Source organism: Hemicordylus capensis, chromosome 5 (assembly GCF_027244095.1).
Source record: "Hemicordylus capensis ecotype Gifberg chromosome 5, rHemCap1.1.pri, whole genome shotgun sequence".
In the NCBI taxonomy this organism is placed as follows: Eukaryota; Metazoa; Chordata; class Lepidosauria; order Squamata; family Cordylidae; genus Hemicordylus; species Hemicordylus capensis.
In genome coordinates this window covers 94191994-94218511 of record NC_069661.1, presented here as the reverse complement: position 1 = coordinate 94218511, position 26518 = coordinate 94191994, and the positions used below count along the sequence as shown (strand labels likewise).

General features: G+C 42.2%; 1 long non-coding RNA gene across 1 annotated transcript in view; it reads right to left on the bottom strand.

Moving 5' to 3' along the window:
• LOC128328432 (uncharacterized) overlaps positions 1 to 10503 on the bottom strand; it is a 113023-nt gene extending 102520 nt beyond the window's left edge. Inside the window, exon 1 of the long non-coding RNA XR_008309209.1 lies at positions 10369 to 10503. This is a non-coding gene — a long non-coding RNA (uncharacterized LOC128328432). The remainder of the gene's footprint in view (positions 1 to 10368) is intronic.
• Positions 10504 to 26518: the final 16015 nt, after the last annotated feature.

Genomic DNA, 26518 nt, shown 5'->3' with positions numbered 1-26518 from the left:
TGATCAAATCAGGCTAGTGTGGCCATATCCACAATGGAACATATCTTTTTTAAATTGTAAAGCCTTGAAGTGGGAGTGATAGATAATTTGTAACATCAGAGATACAGATAGATTTAATTACAATGCATGGTTCCTTTGCTAGTGACATATTTATCAAGAATAACCATCATCACATAAAGTTTACAGATCATACAGGGGACTTAAAAACAACAATTTACCTTCTCTTTCGGCATCAGATTATCCTTCCTGGTTAGTCACATAAAGCACAGTTGATGTCCTCTCCAAGTGACTTTATCTTTAGGCCTACTAAGTTTTAATTGGGGACGGGGGACGGGGGGGGGGTAAAAAAAATTTTTTTTGCTCACAGTTCTATTTCTAAGGAAAAGAAGCAATACATTTCTGTTTGTACTGTGTGCTGTCCGAATCCAGAAAAGATGGAAGCAAATGGTGTAGTTAAGCAGGGCAGTCATCAGATCCTAGAGTAGCAAACAATGAGGCTGTACACATGCGCAGCCTAACCTAGGCTAGAAGAGCCCTGCATGAGTTAGGCTGTACATGAGAACTGCTGGGATTGGGCCCAATACTGGCAAGGCAGCACTGCCTATCTGAGCTTTGCCATTAACCCAGGCTCCAGGATCATGTGACTCCTCAGGCTGTGTTCAGCCTGAGAAGACACAGAGACAGGTGCCTAAAAAATCCATCTCCTTGGGGAATCCCCCAGTGCACTGCACTCAGTGTACAATGCATTGTGGGATACCTGGAGGCTGAGACACGTCATCCCGGCCTCTGGAGCTCTGTGCTGCCTTGATTGTCTAGGAGTGTGGTCTGCCTGCCCAGCAACATTTAATGGATCATCGAGGGGGGTGGGTGGAGGTTTATGCAGCCTTCCCCCCACCCTCCCACTCCTCTGCCCACCCAGTCATGTGAATGGCCCCAAAGTTTCAAAGTGCCAGAAGCTGATGTGGTCTCAGAAGAGAGGTTGGTCAGGTTCCGGCACAATCAAACAGGATCCAAGGGGCAGAGAGAGACGACATAGTCTAAGATAGGCTGATGATAAGGTTCTGCAGCAGGCCAGCCAAGACCAACCTTGGCTGTGGCTCCCAGTTGCAGGAGAGGGCATGTACACAGCTCTTGTATGTGGGCTCCCCAGAATGGGCCACTGTGTGAAACAGGATGCTGGACTAGATGGGCCTTGGGCCTGATGCAGCAGGGCTGTTCTTATGTTAGTATGTTGACCGGTTTAGCACTTCTTCCACAGCTGAGAATCTCTGACTGGGAGTCAAGCCATGGAAATATCTTATGTGAAACCCGCAGGGACTGTATTTGCTTCCCTTCACTGCTTCCTAAGTATATTCCTTCCTCCTACACAAATTAATGACCGCCATTTACTCCTAGGGACGAAAGTAAAGCACTGCAAATGGGAAACCAGAATGTAATAGTTTCTATAGTATAGAAGTAAAAGCTTTTTCCTACCCTCCACCCAGTTTGACACAGCCCCCACTGACATTAACCCCATGCCATGGAAATGGGAAGATACACATTGTGCCACATCAGTCTCTGTACCATGCACACATTCACACAACCTGAATGTGAAGCCAAAAATACCACTACTAATTAACCTTAGCAGAGTCTTCATCAATTTGGGGACCTTTCCCACTTTTTAAATACCAACTATTTGTGTCTCCCATAGTCTGCTAACCTGATTAAAGCATGGGAAGAGACACCTGGTTCCCAAGGTAACCAGATGATTCTCCCCTCTTTCAATGCTGCTGCGTTGTAAAGCTTGGTATTTGTGTGGCTGTGAAATTTCTGAGCAGTGACAGTAAAAGCATCAGAACTGCATTTTTTAGTTTTCTTTGGGAAGATTTTGCACCCCACAACCTCCAAATTTTGCTCCAAAATATTGCCCTTGGCAATACTTTGGCTCAGCACTAGCTAACAGTGCTATATAGTGAACTGTACTATATCTCAGCTTTACTATACAAGGTAGGAAATGAACAGCTATGCTATGTCATCTAAAATGAAAACTTCACAGCCGAGAAACACCACATACCTGAGTGGAGATAGATTACTTACAGCAACATCTGCTCCAACAGACTGACAGGTTTCTGAATAATGGAAAACTCTCATTAACAATCATTAAAGTTTTTAGCCTTTGGGGGTTTCAAAGACAAACAATCTGACCTCAAAGGTTATGGTGTCTAATGGTTTTGGAGAATGCAATGTGGAATAATAGCTTGAGAGAGTTCTGAATGGCACTATCATTTCATCAGGGCATTAGTTACATAAAGACTAATTAGGAACATTTACATACTCGGATTAGCTTTTTCCCTGCTGCCTGCTTTGTTATTAAAATCCAGCCAATATATAAAATAATATAAAACACATTACAAATGGTCATTGTCTTCTCCCTCCACAGTCCACACTAAACTTCATTGGTCTTCAGATACTACCAGTTTATCTCATGGTGACCAAGGATCAGGCCTTCTCAGTTGTTGCCCCTAGGTTGTGGAATGTGCTCCTTGTGTATATGAGAGGATTATCTTCCTTGGAGGCCTTCCAGAGAGCCTTAAAAACCCAACCTTTTGGCCTGGCTTTTAATGATGTCTAGTTTTTAATTTTAATTTTAATCTGGTTTAGATGTATGTGTGTTTTTAATTTTAACTGATTTATTATATATATTTTTTATTTTGGTGTAAATCACCCTGAGCCACTTTGGGAGGGGTGGTATATAAATCAAATCAAATCAATCAATCAATCCCATAAAAAAAAAAAATCAACAAACTAGCAATGATCATACCCAGTCCAATGCCTTAGTGGATGACCCGGCACAAAACTGGACAGGGTTCTTGCACTGTTTGAGCAGGTGTTGGTTAATTCTCACTTCTGGATGATAAACTCTGTCTCCTAACAATCTTACTTCTCCAGACAGATTAAGAAACCAGGAGCTCTGTTCTCCTTTGATGGATTCTCCCTAGGCCTAAGCCAAAAACTTTACTAGAATAAATGTTACAGAAGGTAGCCTCCTGGAAAGGAGCTCACCTTGAGCTTGGAGGATCCTGAAAGGATGTTTAAACCCAAAACAATACCATTTTGAGTCCATAGCAACTATGTGGCAAGGTCCAGCTAACAAGACATTATCTTGATGGGTAGAGTTCCTACCAAAATGTCACATAAAGTGAAAATGAATGTCAACTTGGGAGTTGTGTCTCAGGAGGAACAATCTAGAGTTTTTGAGTGAAGGCAAGTTTTTTAAATCTCTTGGGAGGTTTGTGTATTGAAAGCATTAAGGGGAATAGGGGAGCAGGAGCCAGCAGATGCCCACCCTCTTTGAATTAGAAGCATAGAATCTGAAACAGAAGTCTCATTTATTTGGGAAGATTGCAGTATATGAGAGACAGAGCTCATCCATCCCTTCGTGCCCTGATCCTATCTATTTCTGGAGCTGCCTCTGATGTTCAGTACATCACTAAGTTGTCAGCAGATTTAACATAAAGCAAAATTCAAAGCGAATTTGAAGGTTACTCCTCAGGAAAAATATCAGCGGAATTTCAACAAAACGTAAGGAGTTTCAATTAGATAAGTAAGGTTTCATAGGGGCATTCCACACATTCACACCCCATTACCTTCCTCTCCTTCATCATATGGAGCCTGCAGGCAAGAGAGGGGCAAAAGTTGCTTTAGGGAGGTATTGTCTTTTCTCTTCCTACTGATGAAATAATGCTGTTCTCTTTGTTCGCACATGATGCTTCTACATACATCTTGAGCAAGAATAGCACACCAATATGCTTTCACCTGTTTATACTGTCAGGGAGCAGCAGCTGCCTGGCAACGGAGGAAAATAGCCTCAGTTTCTTCACTAGTGTTTCCACCAGTGGGAGAGTAAGGTAATAACTGTTGACTATTTGCTGCAACAGCTAGGGAGTGAACTATTTATTATTATTTTTTGGCACAGCTCCTGTGACTTCAGAGAAACTAAGATTCACTTCTTAAGCTTCAGCTTGGTGTGTGCAAGACAAATATTTCCTTTGAAAAGTTGGCAATCCTAGGTACAGGGTGAAAGGCTTTGGGGACAGTAATAAAATTATATAGCTTAATTTCATATGGAACTTCTTGAAGCCATGGTAGAATTATGCCCAGAAGGGATAGGCTATACTATGTCCTGCAGTTCCATTTTTGGAGGACAGTCAGGACACTTTCCAAACAGCTTCATCCATAAATATCTGGATAAGGTATTTCTTAGCTAAATCTATTCTGTGGACAACATTCATTTAGTAAATGAATTTGAGATTCAAGATCTATATAACTCAGACCCTTTGAGCAAATCAGAAACTGAACAACAAAGTCTCAAACCTATTTAATCCCCTGCTAACTGGGCAAAGAGGCAACTTTTACTGTGGTGATTCTCTTTATTTAGCAGGGGGAGAGTAACTGGCCCTATCCACCCCTAGCACAGTACCTCCAGTGACTGTTGCTGGTGTCTATCGTGGTGTTTTTTAGAATGTGAGCCCTTTGGGGACAGGGAGCCATCTTATTTATTTATTATTTCTCTGTGTAAACCGCCCTGAGCCATTTTTGGAAGGGTGGTATAGAAATCAAATAAATAATAATAATAATAATAATAATAATAATAATAATAATAATATAACTGTAGTTGAGAAGAAAGAAAAACAAGTCAAAATAATCGACATAGCAATACCAGGGGATAGCAGAATAGAAGAAAAAGAAACCAAAAAAATAACCAAATACAAAGATCTACAAACTGAAATTGAAAGGCTGTGCCAGAAAAAGACCAAAATAATCCCAGTGGTCATTGGCGCCCTGGGTGCAGTTCCAAAAGACCTTGAAGAGCACCTCAACACCATAGGGGCCACAGAAATCACCATCAGCCAATTACAAAAAGCAGCTTTACTGGGAACAGCCTATATTCTGCGATGATATCTATAACAATTGACAACAAAATTCTGGCATCCCAGGTCCTTGGGAAGGACTCGATGTCTGGATAAAACAAACCAGTCAATAACACTGTCTGACTGTGTAAACAAGAAATAATAAATAATTTAAGATCTGCATGTTGATTTTACCTTTAAAAATCAGTTCAGAAGGGATATTTGTGATCCTTCTAAATGAGAAAATAGCGATAGGCATCAGAAACTGCACAAAATAGCACTAGAAAAAGAGTTCACAAACAAAAGATCCCAAGGCCAACAAAAGATTTGAAGCGAAGACTGAATGTCACTAAAGAGCAAAAGCATTAGATGCTCCCGGTGACCTCAATAAAGATGTTAATTAAAAATCTTATTTGAACACTGCCAAGAGTTTGTTAGCTATGAAAAACACCCAACTGAGATGCTTTCTGTTGATTATATTTTGTTTAATCTTCGAGAGCCATCAAGAAGCTGTAAACCTCCAGCTACTTCTGATGGAAATAGAAGGCCTAATTCTCTCCCTTTTCAAGGTACTATAAACCAAAGACAAAGCAACAGCAGATAATAAGTGGTATAGGTGAACAAAACTTATGAGAAAAAGGTTGGCATTCATTTCTATGTATGATTAATTATTACTTGAACTATGACACTCTTAATATTGCTCTCTTCTTTCCGAAGTTGTACTTCTAAATGAGTTTATAATATCATAAAAGTGTTGGCATTTCGTGGGCATAAGGGGAATATCTTGGGGAGGTGGGCTTTATTATCCTTCCCAGCGACCTTGCTTTAGTCTCTACCCCTTTTCCAGATGTTCACTTACAATCATTTCTCCCTGATTAAATCATAGGACCATAGGACGCTGCCATATACGGCCGGACCATTGATCCATCTAGCTCAGTATCATCGACACAAATGGGCAGTGGCTTCTCCAAGACTGCAGGCAGGAGTATCTCTCAGCCCTATTTTAGAGATGCTAGGGAGGGAATGTTGTATTCGATATAGTCGTCTTCTGTGTTTTTTAAAATTTATTTATTATATTTATATCCCACTTTTTCTCTGAGGAGCTCAGAGTGTTGTACATAGTTATTTTTGTCCTCACAACAACCTGTGAGGTGGGTTAGGCTGAGAGATACATGACTGGCCCAGTGTCACCCAGTGAGTTTCATGGTTGAATGGGGATTCAAATTTGGATCTTCCTGATCCTAGTCCAATGCTCTAACCACTATGCTATACTGGCTTTTTGGATGTTTGTCCCAGACCCAGAAGTGATCCTGTAGAGAGTGTAGGGGTGGAGTCAGAAAGGAAAAGGGAGGGCAAGGAGAAGTTGGAAATGAAGTTGTTGATGAATAAATCTTTAGTTAAATCTACTTAAGTTTTCTTTGATTATATGAGGGAAGCAGCTATAAAACATTTGGCAATGAGATTTTGAACCAGCTAAGCATGTGAGCCTGTAAAGCTTGTGAATGTTCCTGCCACCTGCTTTCATGCATTACTGGGCCTAAATCCCTGAACTGCTCTATGCTGTCGTTGCTGCTGATTGTTTCTCCAGCATCCTGACTTGCACAACCCCTGAAGGTACTTTCCCCTTATAAATCCAAAGCTCTGTTGTTCACTGGATGCCAACTGCAGAATCAGATCCTACCACCACCTTTTTTCTTGTCCACCGCAGGAGAACCTGCTCTTCCCTGGAAACAATGGAGGTCCTATTTCTGCAATTACCTCACCATATGGACCCCTGATTTTACTCCAGCAAAGCAGAAGGCTATATTGCTTCACTGCCTGGGCCCCAAAGGCCAGAGAACATATAATCATTTGCCCTTTCCTGCCATATTGGAAGGGGATGCCAATTCTTATCAAGCTGCTCTTCAAGCTTCAGAATGAATGTATTTATTTGTTTGTTTATAAATGATCATTTCAACCCTACTTTGAATGTGATAGCTGAACATTCTATTCTAGATCCCAACTGCCTGGTGAATCTATTGATCAGTATATCACAGCATTGTGTGCCTTAAGTGTAACCTGTGAGTTTTTTAACTTTAGTGAGGAAATGATCAGGGATCAGATGGTTATGAAAACAAACTGCTCCAAACTGCGTGAAAAACTGCTATTGGAGCAAAAATTTACCTTGGAAAAGGTTATAAAGATGGCTAGTTGGGTGGAAAATGCTCTTTGTACCAAATCTTTCTCTTTAGTACCCCAAAGCCAACCTCCTGAAATCCAGCCTGTTCAGTCTAAATCCTTCCAAACCCAATCTTCTCATACAGCACTGCCCCAGAAAGTGGCAGCACAAGAATGCTACCAATATGGAGACTCTGCCCACACTAGCCAATTTTGCTCACTCTCCTGCATGGAAGGCCACTAGCAACAAGTGCAACAATTAAAAAAAAAAAGGGAGACACTTTACTAAGGTTTGCAAGTCTGTTGTCTACCCATTACTGATTCACCATATGGTGAGGATAAGGCAAATGAACTGCTTCCTGACAGCATTTAAAATGTGACAGAATCAGAGCCTGCTTCTCCACATTGTCAAGTAAAACTTAATGGTCATGAAGTGTGGATGCTGGCTGATTCTGATCATTTCCCATCTGTTTTACAAGGAACTCCTTTCTGCATCAGATCTGCACTTGCGGCCTTCAGACATCCACCCATGGGGACATGGAGGTTCTCCTATTGACATAAATTGATACTTCATTGCTGTCCTGGAATATAAAGGGCATACTGCAGAACAGAAAGTGTATGTGTCACAAAAGAGAGTCTCAATTTTGGGCTGGAAACATCAGAAAGATCTACGGATAGTGTTTGACCGAAATAGCACTAAACCTGTATTACAGATAATGGAGCATCCATATGCTGATATGACTGCTGATTTCTTGGATGTTTTTGCTGATACTCTTGGCACTGCCATTCATATTATTATTATTATATTCATTCATTCATTCATTCATTTGATTTCTATACCGCCTTTCCAAAAATGGCTCACAGTGGTTTGCACAGAGAAAATAAATAAATAAATAAATAAATAAATAAATAAATAAGATGGCTCCCTCTCCCCAAAGGGCTCGCAATCTAAAAAGTCACTAGAGGTACTGTGCTAGGGGTGGATAGGGCCAGTTACTCTCCCCCTGCTAAATAAAGAGAATCACCACGTTAAAAGATGCCTCTTTGCCAAGTTAGCAGGGTTTTAAGTTAGCAGGGAATTTTATTTTAAACATAAAATTCAGATGAAGGCAAATGCAATACACAAAGTGAGGAACGTACCCATAGCATTGTGCCAAACACTTAGAGAGGAGATCTTAAGACTAAAGCTGACATCATAGAGCCTGTTGATTCATCAGAATGGGTATCCTCCATTGTGTGGAAATCAAATGGAACTCTTTGACAATGTGTAGATTTAAGAGATGTGAATTCCAACATAGTAATGGATTATCATCCATTACCCAGTATCAGTGAAATGCTGCTTACTCTGAAAGAGGCCTCAGTGTTCATAATTTTGGTCTTGTCTTTGACCTATCATCAAATTCCTCTACTCAAATGTTCTCACAAATACACAGCCTTCATTACTCCAGAGGATCGATACAAAAGATTGCCCTTTGGATTAGCCTCTGCAACTTTGGTATTTCAAATAATGACGCATGGAATTCTGGGTACTACAGATGGAATCATTTACTTTCAGGATGGCATTTTAGTGTATGGCAAAACTATTGAGGAGCATGATGCTAAACTGACAGAAGTCTTAAGAAAACTCCGACAACATGGACTTAATATCTCCACAGATAAATGTAATTACATTTTCTTTTTTTTTAAAGTATGTAGCATTTAACTGGGGTGCATCATGCAAGGCTAGTTTTCAGACTATCAAACCAGTCATTGCTGAAAGCCCTGCTCACACTTTTTTTGACACCAACAGGTACACTATTGTAACCTCTGATGCTTCCGAATATAGTTTGGATGCTGTCTTGACCTAGCAAAAATGGGACTGGGAAGATACAGTTACCTTTGCTTCCAGAGTTCTTACTGCATCACAGAAGATATATTCTGTCATTGAAAAAGAAGCTCTAGCATGTTTCTGGGTGGTCAGGCACTACAGGACTTATTTGTGGAGCAGAAAATTCACTTTATGGTCAGACTATAAACCTCTATCTGCTTGGTTTACTACTTGGGGATTAATTCGATTTTGATTTCAAGGTGGAATATCTTCCAGGCCTTCAGAATACAACTGCAAATTGTTTATCTCAACTTACATTTCCATGCCAAGAGGAGATCACAGAAGATGAGGATGGAGGAGTAGTAATTGTGCAATAGCTTTGACCACTCATGGAGTGGTCTTACATTGTTCTTATATGTAGTCTCCCATTCCAATGCAAACCAGGGCAGATCCTGCTTAGCAAAGGGTACAGTTCATGCTTGCTACCACAAGACCAGCTCTTCTCTATAGACCAGTTTTCTTCTTCTACTCCACATTCCTTCACAGATCTTTATCCTGATGAGCATAGTGCAGTCCTGCATGAGGAGAAGGAGAGCTGGCTGCTGCCTAGCTCCATTTGTAGCAATGGCCTCAAATATAGGAGCATGAAGAAATGGGGAAATTTTATCTCATCTTCTTCCCTTATCAAGCAGTCACATGGACAAAGCAAGGATCTGGACAAAGCCTGTTCTAGCAAAAGCATATATGACCTCTCTATCTCCTCACTTTAAAAATACAAATATATATATTACTCCTCCTCCTCCTCCTCATATTTCTATACTGCTTTTCAACAGAAGTTCTCGAAGCAGTTTACATAGAAAAATATGAAGAAAGAAAGAAAGAAAGAAAGAAAGAAAGAAAGAAAGAAAGAAAGAAAGAAAGAACAATTCCCTCCCTGTCCTAAAAGGGCTCATAATCTAAACACGCACATACACACAGAGAGAGTATAGTTTGATTCAAACATAGTGTCTAAACCAATTTGATTAAGCTCCCTTAACATTACAGAGCATTGCTAGACTCTGGATTAATAGGATATATGATATATTCATTCACTGATCACAAAAAACTTCATATCTTTTATATTCTTTAATATTTGAGAGTGCAGTATACTTTCAAAGATGAAAGACTTTTCTACTACTAAATAAATAACCCTGTCTGTCACAGCTATCTTGTCACAATCTGATTAAATTCTATTTTGAGAGGATAAAAGACTTCTAATATCCCATTTAAAATCTCAGAGATTTTTATCGCTTCGTTTGACAAAAACATCTTTAAAGTAACTCTTTCTGGAATGCTTGAAAGTATATCTATATTTGTCTAACCAAGATTAGTATATTCTGTCTGAAAGTACAGAAGGGGAATGCTCACAATTACTCTTTCAGCTTCTACTGGAAGCAGGCCACAAAAACACCATAGAGAATATGCAAGTCAACATCACAGCTGAATATTGCCGCAAAGCAATCATGCCAGACTCACCTGGCATGTTTATAAGAAAACCAAAGAAGTTCAGACTACTGAGGTGTTGATTCCCTGAAGTCAGGTTCACATTCCATTCCTCCAGAATCAGAGACTCTATTTTCTCCAGATAATCCAGATCTGTTCTGAAATGTGTCAGACAATGATTCACTGATAGGTATTTCTGAACTCGTGCATCATTGGGTCTTTTGAGCCAATGATGCGTCATTGAGTCTTTTTGACTGAGTCACTGTTTCACATGCATAAAGATTGCACTACACTGCTATCTTTTAGTGTATACTATTTAGGACCACCAAATGGTGCATATATTTTAATTTAATTCAAAAAGCTGAAAATATCACACACTCATAGAATGAACTGTAATGAAGAAATACTAAAAACATCTTGGGTTACTGTGGAGAGAATCCAGTCATTGTGGGCATGATCTAGTTAACCATGGGCACAGTACTTGCAAAAAGATTATTTCCATAGGCCTGGCTTTCCCTCCTTCCCTGTCTACTTGCTGGATCTTGTCCTGTGGGTTTTGATAAGGCTGCCGCAATTTTCAGAGCACATGGAACCACAGTAGTGTTTGATGGTACCAAATCTTGGTGGCAGTATTAGAGCAGCCAGTTCTATAGTCAGAATGCACGACAATAATGATTTGTGGACATGCGCCAGACTTTGACCAAAAGGTAGAGACAGGATTTTCCTTTTGTTTGTTAGATAGCAGAAGGAGGTATTCAACATGCTAAGTCATCTGGCCCAAATGCCAGGCAGCTGCTGTCCTTTCAGATCCCATAAGCTTAGCAGATGGAGAGAGACACAGGGAGGTCCCTGTCCACTTTTATCTTATACCTTTTTTTTTTTTTTTGCATTATCTGCCTTCAGTTTTTTGATTCAAGAAAAGGGGCTATCAGTATAATGAACAAAGTACCCATCGATGAGGTGCCAAGATGAGGACAGTAGGTAGACGGTAGTAGATTCTCTGTTGGAGGAATTCAACTTGCTACTATCAACAAACTCATGATACAGGCAGGGATGTAGCGAGGGTAGAGCGGCACAAGCAGCAGCTTCCCTCTCAGGCCGTGTGCTAGGGCATGTGTGCACCCCACTCACTCCCCCAGTAGGGGGCTGTGGAGCTACCCACCCCCACCCAGGCCAGGACTTCTGCACTGCAGCACCAGCCACCGCTGCCAGCTGCCTCCTTCTGGGCTCAGTCGATGGAAGAAGGATGAATACAGCCTGGCAAGCACGGCCAAAGGAAGAAGTGGTGACTGTTCGCCCAGCTGCTTTCATCCTCCTTCCATTGGATGGGTGCCCAGCCTATGGGAGGATGATGGGCGCAGCTGGGCTAGCGTCCTACGTAGGCAGCTGATTGTGGCAGTGGCGCTGGCAACAACTGCTCTCCCAGCTGCGTCCATCCTCCATCCACCAGCCAAGCACAAACTGAAGGCAGACGGTGGTGGCAGCAGCAGGAGCCCCACCCTCAGGGAGGAGGGAGCTCTCCCAGAGGTTTGGTGGCTCTTCAATGAAGGGCTCAATGGGTTCTATGAACCTGTCAGCACTGTTACAGCTCCTTCACTGGATGCAAGCTCTTCCCTCTCATTCCCAATGTATGATCACTTTTCTGAAGCTAATGTGTCACAACTGCAATCCCTATGCAATAAAGTTAGCTGTGTGAATTCGTTGTGGGAAGCCTCAGTGGCTGACATCCAGACTAAATTACTCAATAGTACTACTCAGGAGTTACTCTAAAGGACTTCTTAATTTCAGTAGGACTTCCACCAAGTACTTTAGTCAGGATGTCAGCCAATGCCTGTTGTTTGCAGCTGTGACCTCCAATCTCACAGTAATGTTGTTATTATATAGTGATAACTGTTATCCTGAGTGGTGAGAAGTTCCAAAGATGCAGTGTTACTTGATTGTGGCTTCCTTTGGAGAGGTTTATGGCATTTTTGTAATATGTTGTATTTATAAGTGTATAAATTGAGAATTAGATCCAGTTTATCTACATTTATATTCCGCTCTTCCTCCAAGGAGCCCTATATACAGAGCAGTGTATATAGTTGTGTTTATCTTCCCAACTTAATGTGGTATGTTATGCTGAGAGATAAGTGTTTGGCTCAGAGTCACAGTGAATTTCATGGCTAAATGGGGATTTGAACTTGGGTCTCTTATCCAAGCTGCAACAGATTACGAAGAGAAAGCCCTGCTGCACCCAGAGATACTTCAGCCCTCTCCTCAACTTTTCCATTCCAGTCCCTGCAAAATATTTCTATGGCCATTTTCAGACATAACAGGAAACCTGAGGTGAACTCACCTCAAGTTCGCCCCCACCCCATGATATCCAAATGATCAGAATTGTGGTTCCAATTTCACCCAAAACTTAGGAATGAACCCTCAGTCTGTAGTGAATTCCACTCACCTAACCAAGGGTCTGTTCCCTGCAGTGTTTCACAATTAACTCCAAACTGGAGTTAAGGGAGGAAGCTCCTTCTGTGAGCTGCAGTTCCATTGGCTGGCGTGGGCTGTCCTGCCAGGGTCAAAGGAAGACCGCACAGCCAGATCTTCTCCCCTTGCAAGCTTCCAGAATGAAGATTGTGATTATCTGGGAGTGCACTGGGGGTTTGGGTGGGGATGGAGGCAAACTGCAGCTCCATTGGACCTGCAGTTTGCCATTCTGTCCAAAAGGGGCCTCTATCTCACATTAGACTGTCTGTTTTCCAGGCTGCTGCTTTTTGATACACACACACACACACACACACACACCCATCAGGTTGAGGAGCAGTATATGCCATTTCTCAAATGATGTGCCATTTCTCTGATGGCTTCCATAATCAGGATATTTAGGGCTTTTAACTCTCTCATTCAGAGGTAGCCACTGTCCACCTGAGTGGTCTATCTAACAAAAGAGTTAGCCAGCTAGTATCCATATTCATAACCCCAAATGTATTACAATTATTTACGCAACACACCACAGACTCTCAGAACCTGAAAACCTATTTGCAACTTCCCCATAGATCCTATTAATGCACTGCTTTTCCTGTGCTTGCAGAACTCTTATTTTTTAATCCGGTTTTCATATTTTCATTTCTCTTTAACCTGACACTGGCTTGAACTGTCAAGAATTAGTTGTCTTTTGAGGTCCAGCTGGCTCCCACAGGACTATTCCTTGAAGAGTAGAAAGCTGAGTTTGAAGGTGACCTTTGCGCCCTGTCTTCATTTTTCTGCTTGTTAGCACATAGCACCAAGATTTTGATGATGCCAGAGAGCAGGCTGCATTGTAGCAGCTGTATTCAGTGGCAGGGTCCACCCCCCACACACATATCTTTAAAGTATAGCATTGTGTTACACCAAAAGACTGGGGAAAATGTTCTGTTCTAACATATAGTACACAAGGAGGTTATTTACCTCAGTTGTAGCATTAAAAGATAGGCCTAGTTCTTACAAGATTCAGCTGCTGACTCAAATCCTTCTCGTTTCTGCCTCCCTAATCCTCAAACTACACCACGCTTTCCCTTAATCTCTTCTCTTGCTTAACAAGTGGTTGAAAGACAAATTTCATCGTAGGTGATACTACCATGAATGCAGTTGAGTATGTAGTCACATCCAAAATGTCAGTGGTGTCTTCTTTTGCCTATGGTTGTGGTATATAGGTCTATATGCAAGGCCTAATTCTCAGTGAGGTGGTAAACTTGTGTCTAGACTGTACCATATCAGATTGCAAGTGGGGGCATACATGACTGAATGTACTTCCATAATAACAATTCCCTTCATATAGAAAACTAGCATATTGGAGGGAAGAGTTCTAATTTAGCTTTCCACCTGACATGCTAGTTTTCTATGTGTGGAGAATTTGTTTTGTATGGAGGAACATGTATGTCTGACACAAGCAGTCAGATGTAGCACAGGCCAGATACAAGTTTTTGAATTCTTAGAGAGGATCGTTGCATGTGTGTCCTGTCTTTGGCCTAATTCTCAGGCCTGTTTCTCACTATATCCAAATATATGAAGCTGCCTTATTCTGATTCAGATCATTGCCCCATCTATATCAGCATTGTCTACACTAACAGCAGGTTTGGTCTCCAGTGTTTCAGACCAGATCCTTCTCAGCCTTATCTGGAAATGCCACAGATTGAACCTGGGATCTTCTGCATATAAGCAGGTGCTCTTCCACTGAAACATGGCCTCTCTCTTGGCATCTCCTCAATGCCAAGATCCCCTTCCTCTTCTAATTCACTCCAGCATGTGCCTCATCTCTCTCTTTCTCCTTTCTTTCCAGCCCCACTCATATACCTGGACTGGTGTGAGAGTGACCATAGGGATAGCAGCAGTCATGTATAAGCCCCATTCAGATGTTATCATTGGAGGCTGTACTCACATACAGCCTCTGAAAATGAGATGGAAGTTCTGCCCAGCATATTAACCACTCTCTCCTGCTGGGCAGGACCGCCACACCTTAGTCTGAAGAGGTGAAGGTTGTAAGTGTGATTGTGTGCCTTCCCATGATCGGGAGACTGAGGCACCCCACTCTCCTGATCAAGGGAAGGCATGCAATCACACTTATAGCCTTCAGATGAAGGCTGTAAGAGTGACTGGCCTGCCCAACAGGGGAGAGTGATTGATGTTCCAGGAGGAACTTCTGCCTCATTTTCTCAGATGATAACATCTGAATGGAGCATTAGCGTGGTAGCATGAAATGCAATGTAAAAATGGGTTTTAAAAATAATTCTATGTGGTACAATGTGTCACCAGGTGGTGAGCATCCATGAACATACATAGCTGTAAGGATGTGCACAAAACGGATTTAGCATTCCGTTCTGAGCTTGGAATGGAATGCTAAATCCCCAGGACATTCTGTCGGAACAACGGATCAAGCTTGTTGTTCTGATGGAACAGATTGTTTTGTGTCAGAACATTCTGAGCACCCTTTTGGAATACAAAATGGCATTCTTCTGGCCTCTGTGCATGTGCAGCAGCCATTTGTGTGGTGGTACTGACCATGTAAATGGCTGCTGTGCATGCACAGAGGCCAGAAGAGTGCAGTTTGGGATTCCAAAATGGTGCTCGGAACATGGAACATTTTGCCTCAAAATGGGCTGTTCCATTCAGAGCTCAGAAAAGCCCTTCATTTGAAGGGCATTTTGTTCCAAGCTCGGAACACCTGAAATGGCCTCTTTCGAGTCAGAACATTCTGACTGTGGAACGTTATGCACATCCCTACATAGCTTCCCATACATTTTATGAGGCAATTGTCTCAGTATCACCGTAGACCTTTTTATCTGACTCCTTTGTGGTAGTGTGGAATGCAGTGTGTGGGTGTTTCTCCACATAAATAGTAGGGCTGTGCATTGAATCAGAACAATAATTGTATACAACTCCTATTGGCAGCATTTTGCATTGTATTATTTTTGACACAAAATTGCTAATATTTGTGCCATTTGATAGGCCTGTGCATGTACTGAAAATTCAGATTCGGATTTGACCATATCAAAATTCAACAATATTGGATTTGGATTCTATTGGGCTCTGGTGATATCTGATATCAGATTAGATTCAGAATTTGAATCCAAATTCCAACTTAAATTCTGATTTTCCCCTATAGTGGTCAATGGAGAAATTGAAAAAAATCACCAAACTTTGGTGCTAGAGCCTTGGTCCTAGAGTTGGTCCTAGACCTTGAAACCTGCCACACATGTTGGGAAGGAGGTCAGCCCACCCCGCTTTAGTGAATGTGAAGAGGATTGGCCTACTGTGTGAAGAATTTATTCAAAAATGGTCCACTAGGCTTGCTTTTATTATCAATGTGGATTCAAAAATTCAATTTATATGCTGAACATATACTGAGGGAAGCTGGATTGGAAGAAGAAGAGCACACTTTTAAAGCTGGAGGAAGAAACATCAATAACCTGTGCTACGCTGATGACACCACTCCGATAGCTGAGAATGCAGATGATCTGCAAGCTCTAGTAATGAAAGTCAAGGAACACAGTGAAAAAATGGGACTACAATTTAATGTCAAGAAGACTAAACTAATGACAACGGGTACAGGAACCAGCCTCAGAATTGACACTGAAGACACTGAAGTGGTGGATAGTTTCTGCATTTTAGGATTGACCATCAACAGTAAAGGATCCAGCAGTTATGAAATATGCTGCAGACTAGCACTTGGTAGGGTTGTAATGAAGGCCTTGGAAAGATATTTTGATGTCATGACTTGTCTATATCTACAAAGATTAGAATCGTTCGGACAATGGTTTTTCCCATGACACTCTATGGATGTGAAAGCTGGACTTTGAAGAAGCAAAATAGAAAAAGTATTGACACTTCTGAACTTTGGTGCTGGAGAAGAGTTTTGAGGATACCATGGGCAGCCAGGAAAACAAACACATTGATTATAAAACAAATCAATCCAAAATTTTCACTTGAGGCACAAATGACCAGGCTCAAACTATCATACTTCAGACACATTATGCGAAGACCCAGCTCCCTTGAGAGGTCCATAATGCTGGGAAAAGTTGAAGAAAAGAGAAGAAGACAACAACCAGCAGTGAGGTGGATGAAGTTGATTATGACAGCAATGAAAGCACCACTGAGAGACCTTAAATGCCAAGTTGAAATCATCCTGGAGAGAATCTATCTTTGTAGTCGCTATGAGTCAACACCAACTTGACAGCACTTAATCAATGAATCAATCAATGGCCATTATCCAAAAGCAGGACGCCTCTGAATATCAGTTGCAGGGGAGTAATAGCAGGAGAGAGGGCATGCCCTCAACTCCTGCCTGTAGGCTTTCAGCGGCATCTAGTGGGCCACTGTGTGAAACAGGATGCTGGACTAGATGGGCTTTGGACCTGATCCAGCAGGGCTGTTCTTATGTCATTATGTTCTTATTATATCCTATGGGATGATAAATCGTCTTGATATGATGCAACAGCCAATTGGATCTGGGCCGGTATTACTATCGAATAAACAATACAATAATCACTTGCATCAGATAAAAATCAGATTTTATTATTTGATTTTTACATCCCTAATAAATAGCTTAGTGGCCTGTATCAAAGAATGATTAGAAACTTTCATAAGGTAGCTGTGATAATTTCAACTGAAGCTGTAAAAGAATGAAAGTAAAATTCTATCTGATAGGCTCCCCAAAAGCCTCTCTAGTATATAGGATGCACATTTTAAATCCCTTTGAAACAGGCAACACTCCTTCTTTCTGCCAGCATGTTAGCTTTCAGCATGGTTTGCTTACACAATGACAGACCTTGATTACACAATGACAGATTTCCAAGGAAACTATTCATCTGCATTACCTGTCAATTTAAGGTGTGGAGCTAGAGGTGTGGATTAGGTAATAGACCCACAGCTACAGACGTTTACCCTCTGACAAATTTGCAGTTTTACCTCCCTTGATCAAATGTTTTTGAGTGATTAAATAACGGAAAAATACATACATATATAACATTTGCTTAGCAACCCCACTATTGAAGCACTGCGGTGTCTCTCAAGAAACTTGCTATACTACACCATTGTAAACATATCAGTAGGGTTATTTAAAAAGGTCTCTGCTGGGTATGAAAAACAAAGTCTGTGTTCACATGACTACTTTTCTGGCCCTGAAGATTAACCAGGATTGGCGGGGCACCCAGCAAACTATCGGTTTTGCTGCTGAGTTGCTGCGGCACATCGTCCACATGATACAGGGAAAGAAAAAGGCCTTGCTTTCATGCTTTTCACCCAGGAGAGCAATATTTGCAAAGAATTTGAAAATGTAATGTGAGAAGTGGCTATAAGCTCTAAGAGATTTGTGCACACTGATATATTTTATGTTTGTGCTTGCTGGTTAGTAGCCGACAGTAACTCTGCCCCACCTTCTCCAGCTGTGTCCCATCTGTGTGGCTGCTGCTATTACTTTAAAGCTATTAAATTCATCTGGAGAGGTCCGACTACGGGTGCTGCAAACTCGTTTGGTGGCAACTCGGGACCAGGCCTTTTCTGTGGCTGCCCCAGGGCTTTGGAACACACACCCTGCTGAAATAAGAGCATCTCCTTCTCTGTTTGCTTTTAGGAGAACCCTGAAGACACACCTGTTTTCCCACACCTGTTTTCCCAGGCCAGACACACCTGTTTTCCCAGGCCTTCAACTGAGATTGTATTTTTTAAAATTTTAATGTGTTTTTAATGTGGTTTATCTATAATTTTTATCTTTTTATGAATTTTAAATGTGTTATATTGTATGTTTTAATTCTGTAAACTGCCTAGAGATTTTTATACTAGGTGGTATATAAATTCAATTAATAATAATAATAATAATAATAATAATAATAATAATAATTAATAAATCTCAGGCTGAGCCAGGGGCATGAGCCTCTTGGCACGAGCCGAATGGTGAGAGCACAAGGGCTCTTGTCCTTGTGGCTCTTAGCCTTGGGGCGGACTGCCTGGGGCCAGAAGATCTTTTTGACGTCTCTTCCATCAAGAAGTCAGCATAAGTCTGTTTGAGTCCTGGATCTGGTTTTATTAAATAGTGGAGCTTCGCTTGGTTGGACTGAGGGATGTGTCTGGGAGGTCAGGAGAGTGGGGTTGGTCTGGGGGCAGCAATAGCACAGGTAGTGGGCAGAGGGAGATTTGGCAGTGGGAATTGGGCTGACCATTACAGGGGGAAACGCTCCAGACAACTGAAGCCTGTTCCTTTTTTCAGCTCTTCTCCCAACCCTAAGACCCCAGGGAGCTCTGAGAACACTCCCTCAAGAATTAGGGTGCGGCTGCTGAAAGCCAGGTCGGTCAGTGCTAAAACATCTCTCATCCACGATCTGATTGTGGATGAGCATGCTGACCTTGTAATGTGTGACCTGGTTTGATGAGCTGGGTGGAGTTGGTCTTTCTCAGTTCTGTCCTCCAGGATTCCTAAGAATGCAGCAGCTCCACCTGGAGGGTTGTGGAGGGGGCGTTGCAGTCATCTATCGAGAGATCCTCCCCATTTCCAGGTGCCCAGTCAGGGAATCTCAGAATTTCGAGTGTCTGTCCTTGAGGGTGGAGGCTGGAGATTCTGCTGTTGTACCGAACATCCCGCTGCACTTCAGTCTCCCTACCTGGGCTGGCGGGGGGCATCTTAGAGGTGGCCTTGGGCTCCTCCAAATTTATTGTTTTGAGGGATTTCAATGTCCACACTGAAGCCCCCTAGTAGGTGCAGCTCAGGATTTCATGGCCTCCGTGGCAACCATGGTCCTGGCTCAGTTGGTATCGGGCCCTACCCACATGGCAGGACACACTCTGGATCTAGTTTTTTCTGACTGGGAAGTAAATGATTTGGAGGTGGAGAAGTGTGAGATAACTCCCTTGTCATGGGCAGATCATCATCTGGTGGGGTTTAGTTTGACTGCTCCATCTGCCCTCTGCAGGGGTGGTGGACCGATTAGAATGGTCTGCCCCCAGAGGCTTATGGACCCGCTTGGATTCCAGACATCCCGCAGGGAGTTTCCAGTGTCCAGAGCTGGTGACCCTGTCGAGGCCCTGGTTGATCTCTGGAATGGAGAGACGGCCCAGGCTGTTGACACGGTTGCTCCTAAACACTCTCTCTGGCTTGGTGGGGTCCATTCGGCTCCTAGGTTTTCCTCGGCGCTTAGGGCGATGAAACAACTCGGGAGACGGCAGGAACGACGCTGGAGGAACAGTAATGATGAATACAACTGAACATGGGCTAGAGCCCATTTTAGGGACTACTCCGTGGTAGTGGGGGTGGAGAAGAAATGTTTTTTCTCTCCCTCCATTGTACCTGCTCAGTGCAGACCAGTGAAGCTGTTTCATGTAACAAAGACATTGCTCCAAACATCCCCCCAGATAATGGGGGAGGAATCATCTGCAGCCTGTTGTGATTAGTTTGCATGTCACTTTGCAGATAAAGTCGCTCACAGCCATTTTGACCTGGACTCCAGAGTTTTGGCAGTTCCAGCAGACATGCCTCTAGTACCATCTGGTCCTGTTGTGTTGGATTCTTTTCAGTTGGTGCAGCCTGAGGATGTGGACAAGATCCTGTGCAGTGTGTGGGTGACATCGTGCACTCTTGACCCTTGCCCTTCATGGCTAATAAAAGCTGCCAGGGAGGGTGCAGGCAGATGGTTGGAGGTGATAATTAATGCTTCATTAAGGGAGGGCAGGATGCCATCGTGCCTCAAGGAGGCAGTGGTGAGACCATTATTTAAAAAACCCTCCCTTGATCCCTCCAACCTGGACAACAATAGACCTGCATCCAACCTTCCCTTTTTGGGCAAGGTGATAGAGTGTGTGGTGGCGTCCCAGCTGCAGAGGGTCTTGGATGATACGGATTATCTGGACCCTTTTGAATCAGGCTTCCACCCCGGATATGAGACTGAAACTGCCTTGGTCGCTCTAGTGAATGACCTACTTTCAGAACTAGACGGGGGAATATGTCCCTGTTGGTTCTGCTGGACCTTTTGGCGGAGTTCGGTATAATCGACCATGGTATCCTTCTGGACTGCCTCTTGAGTATGGGAACTGGAGGTACTGTGTTGGAGTGGCTCCAATCCTTTCTTGGGGGAGGGTCCAGAAGGTGGTGCTGGGGGACTACTACTCAGCCCCATGGCCATTGGCCTGTGGGGTCTTGCAGGGTTTGGTTTTGCCCCCCATGCTGTCTAATATCTACATGAAGCTGCTGGGAGAGGTCATCCGGAGACTTGGACTGAGCTGTCAGTAATATGCAGATGACACTCAGTTCTCTCTCTCCTTGTCACCTGATCCTAGGGAGGCAGTGGATGTCCTGAATCAGGGACTGGAGGCCTCTGGGTTGGATGTGGGCTAATAAACTAGACGGAATCCAGACAAGACAGAGGTAATGTTGGTCAATAGGAGAGCCAATCAGGATGAGGTGATTCTATCTGTTTTGGAGGGGTTGCACTCCCCTTGAAGGAGCAAGTATGCAACTTGAGGGTATTACTGGAACTGGCTCTGCTTTTGGAAGTGGCCGCTAGCGATGTCTTTGCGTGGCTTCAGCTCATATGCCAGCTGGGTCCCTTTCTCGAGAAGGCAGATTTGGTCACAATTACCCATGCCTAGGCACATCACAGCAGGATTACTGTAATGTGCTCTATGTGGGGCTGCCCTTGAAGAATATCCAGAAACTGCAGCTAGTACAAAATGCGGCAGCTAGGGTTCTGTCTGGAACTGCCCGGTGTGATTATATCATACCTATTTTGAAAGAGCTTCACTGGTTACCAGTGTGTTTCCGGGTCAAATTCAAAGTGCTGGTTTTGACCTTTAAAGACCTTTACCGGTTTGGGCCCAGGATACCTGAGGAACTGCCTGCTCCCAAGCATTGCTGCCTGCTTGACGAGGTTATCTGAGGGGGCTCTGCTCTGGGTGCCAACAATGAGGGAGACTCGGTTGTCGTGCACGCGGCCTTCTCTGTTGCTGCCCCCAGACTTTGGAATGCTCTCCCAGTGGCCATTCGCTCCTCGGACTCCATCACAGATTTTAGAAAGCTTGTTAAATCTTGGTTTTTTATCCAGACCTTTACATAATTGTTTTTGTTGCTGCTTCTGTGTGTTTTACCCACGTATAGTTTTTATGTTTGTATTTTATGTGTTTTAAATCAGATTTGTTTCATATTTTTAGCTTAATATTTTTAATTTTTATTGTATATTTTTTAACTTTTATAAACTGCCTTGGGATTGTTTTTTAATGAAAGGTGGTATATATATTTAACAATAAAATAAATAAATTAAAAAAACACATTTCTGCCTTGTACTCTTGTATTCTGATGAGGTAGTTGTCCTCTCAAGAATTCCTACTGGGCTGAGGAGAGAATATTGCAGGCATTGGCTGTTTATTGTAATGAGGAACGCATATTAACCATCAAAAGATGAAGGTTATGGTTTCTTCCAGGACTCCAGTCCTGCATAAATGGACGGAAAATCAGATTAATATCAAACAGGTAAAGGTAAAGTATGCCGTCAAGTTGATTTCAACTCCTGGCACCCACAGACCCCTGTGGTTTTCTTTTGGTAGAATACAGGAGGGGTTTACCATTGCCTCTTCCCACACAGTATGAGATGATGCCTTTCAGCTGCTGCCTGTTATAGGTGTTTCCCTTATTCTGGGAATATGTCCCCCATATTCTGGGGAACATACCAGCGTGGGTTCGAACTGGCAACCTTCTGCTTGTTAGTCAAGCATTTTCCCGCTGCACCACTTAAGGTGACCATCAAACAGGTAACGTGCCATAAATATTTGGAGTTGTCTTCCATGCCACTGGTGACTGGAAAGCACAAATTAAGCATGTGACTGAGAGTGCCCAGAGGAGCACTGCTGCCACCCTCAGATTTTTCCGTTCAAGTGGAGGTCAATATATTCCCTCTACTCCTTCAGGCGTTTGAGGCAAAAGCTTTAATCCAGCTGCTATATGGCCTCCAGGTGTATATTTATCAGAAATCTGGCTCATTGGAAATTTGACTCATCAACATTTTTGAGATCTATTTTCTCTGTTGAATGATGTGTGCTCATTGTTGCTTTGTGTTTGGAGGTGAGACTATTGAAGGTTGAAGCTTGGGCATTTCTCTATCTGTTTAATTTTTGGCTGAAACTAACTTCTGCCCCAGCAGGTTTGCCCCCCACTGCAACATTAGATAATGATTTCCATACTGATTGGAGGAAGCCCTTGTGAAAAATCTTATGGATTGGCCACCACTTTTTGATATTACTGGGCTATGACAAAGTTGAATCAATTCTTAGACAATGCATTTTTGACATGGAGCTGCAAAAGGATCTGAGTCAGGCATCTAGGTATTTTAGTTCAAGGGATGCTAGGATTAACTTTAAGCCAGCTAATTATCTCATCAGCCATGTAGTCCCTAGACATTGGAGAACATATATGATGGTACACTTCAATATCCTGCCCTCACTTTACTTGAGGGCAGATTTCAGAATATTCCATTCTCAGAACGCATGTGCCTTTGTGAAGTGGATGAAATTGAGGTGACGGGACCTGTACTTTTGCATTGCCCTTTCTTCTGGGATAGTCCTAATAGTTTTATTTTGCCTTTTAAAATGAAAGGTCCAGGCAAGTAAGTTAATTTTTATGTTTCTTTCCTCCTTTCTGACCAGAACCCAAACATTTCTTATAACGAGGCTTCATCAACAACTAACTAAAAAGTAACTTGGGCACTAGGGTTATTTGGGTATTTAATGCTTCATCTGACATTTCTGTACAATGTATTTTGAAATTATAAATTCTATTTGATGTAGTATACAGCTGTTCATTTACCATAATAAAGTTCATTTATTTAATTATTCATTCATCCAACCTTTATATAGGGGATTCATTTAGTAGTAAAATGCAGTTGCTAATGGATTACCATTGTGATTAAGGTCCACAATGTGAGTGAGATTTTTTTAAAAATTAAAATAAAATAAAATAAAATAAATAAAAAGGTTTTGAAGCTTACTTCCTAGGTTTTACTTAAAATACATTTTTAAGATAACAAATGGGTCAGTAATGCTGAAACAGCATTAACTGACATGCTAAATAGGCAAGATTACGATTGTAACATCAGCGAAGTATTGTGGTTCAATCAAGAGCAATTAATAATGGAAACATGGTGATACAAAATCCATACTGCTTGCCAAACAACAGATTTTACTGCAATAGCACTAATATGTCAGTTACAATGCATGGATTCAGGTCTGCTCAACTGTAGTCCCCCAGCTGTTTTTGGACTACAACTCCTATAATCCCCAGCCACAGTGGCCAATAGCCAGGGATTATGGGAGTTGTAGCAGGGGTGTAGCAAGGTTGGAGTGGAGTCAGTCATGTGACTTGCCTCTGGGGGCCCCTCAAGGCAGTGGACCCCCAGACAATTGTCTCCCCTTGCTCTATTATAGTTATGCCCCTGAGTTGTAGGCCAACTTCTGCAGAAGGGCTGAAGTTGAGCAGGTCTAGGTTAGATCATGGTCCAGTTGGGCATATAAAACAATGAAGAAAGAACACAAACCACATTCCAACATGAGCAGTGTTCTGTGCAGTAGGCATAATGGTGACCACCAGGCTATTGTTTCCTTCCTCACAAGCCTGAACGTACACCTTAGCGATCAGCTAAAAAGACCTTCCAAATGGCTAGCCATGAAAAAATGCTTACATCCTGCTAACAGCTAGAACAATATTGTAAAAACAATTGTAAAAACAATTTTCATGGTATCAAAACTATAACCTCCCACCAGAAGCTAAATATCCCCACAGAGCTTGAACTCCAGAGGCCTGGGAGAATAAAAACAGTTTTGACAAATTGTTAAGAAACTGATAACAGAAGTGAGCCTGGCGGGCCATATTTGAATAAATTCTACTCACAGTAGCACTTGCACAAACAAGTGAGAACTGTGCATAATAAAGACATGAACGTATAAATTGATGTCTTTGCACTGATCATACCAAGCACAGGGCCTTTGTGCGCAAAAGCTGTATGGACAGGTTTTGTGTGCTCTGTCCTCTGCAAAAATGCAGGGTACAGATAATGCCGAGAGAGTCAAGTCTGTTGCTTCTCTGTGACAGCCTAAGATTATCTTTCCTCTGTCCAAACTGCAATTCATTTCTTATTTATGCTTTCAAGACTGGTTTTGAGACAATTTCCCCAAGTTGGTCTAAATGCATAGATACACACAGATGCAGTGTACACATGTGTGAGCAAGCATGACACTCATACTGTAATAAATTTACTTGTCTTTAGAGTACTCCATTACTCCTCATAACAGACTATCATGGCTGTTTTGCTAGAATATATCACATGTCATGGAAATCACCTTTCCAGCAGTACTCCACACACCCCCAAAAATATGTGGCTCTTTTAAACTATGGCCCTTATTAAGAACAGGGATTTATTATGAAAAAGTGAAAAGTGTGGTGTATGGAACAGTTTTATTAAAATAAAGGGTGGCTGTATCTTTATGAGACAAGTTTGTTTCAATCTTGTCTTCAGTCTCTTAAATAATCTCTGTGTACATTCGTAGAAAGCAACTGACCTGCCTGCCATGTTGGAAGTGTTTTCTCCTCCATTCTGCATTCTAGCAGTGATATTTTATTTCATCTCGAAACAAAGTTAGTCAAAGTAGGGCTGCCATGTGGAGAAGAGGAAAGGGGTCCTGTACCTTTAAGAGATGCACAAAACTGGGGATTTCAGTAGGTGTCGCTTGTCAGGCAGGAGAATGAAAAGCTGCACCTGCGGAAATTCCCTCTTCCGTGCATCTCTTAATGGTACAGGAGACCTATCCTCTTCTCCATATGGCAGCCATATCAAAGAGCTCTTAATGTTTAGCCATTACATAAATAACAACCTAGGGCTAAATTACTAAGAGCTAGTTACCTGGAATTTCAGGGCTTGTTTTGACAGTCGCATCAACCCATGATGTGGCTGTCATGTTCATACTCTAACTGTGCAATGAACTAAGCTTGGAGTTTTTGGCATACCATCACAAATAATATTTGCAACGTCAAGCAAAGATGTCAATTCTGGCAAAGCGGAGTGCACACAACTACTAAGGGCTGATGCAGCTGGCAGTCACTGACATACCACAGGCTGCCGAGAAATGGTAGGTGCTGTGTTAAGAGGCAGTTATGACAACCGATTCTTAGACAGAGGCTTTTCCTAAGCCTACCAGTGGACACCTTCTAACTTGAAATTAAACTAGGGTCCCATACATGCATCAAGTGCATTCTGTTTCTTTCCTCAAGGCACTGGCAAAAACATGACACCCATCCTGAGATGCTTTCTTTACATTCTGTGCAGACAGACCTTAGCCGTGTGCTTCCAAGCAGGATATTTGTCTTGCATAATTTGGAACACCACTTATCGCTTTGGAATGTTATTTATTTCTGTCAAACCAGTGAGAGACAGGGCTTTTCACATCCCATCTGTTAAATGTTGGGTTTATTGTGAAGTGTTCCAACATCTCCATGAATAAGATGCTTTAAAATTGTTTTATTCCAAAGGAAGGATTCACAAGTCTTTTAAAAATGCATACCATCCAACTGTAGTTAAGACTGTGACCAGAGTTCTTTGGATGACACAATAATACGGTATTAGCTTGCGTAATACCACACTGTGTGTCAAAAGCACAAACAGTTTTAAATAGACTCCAGAAAAGAAATCCATGGTTCACC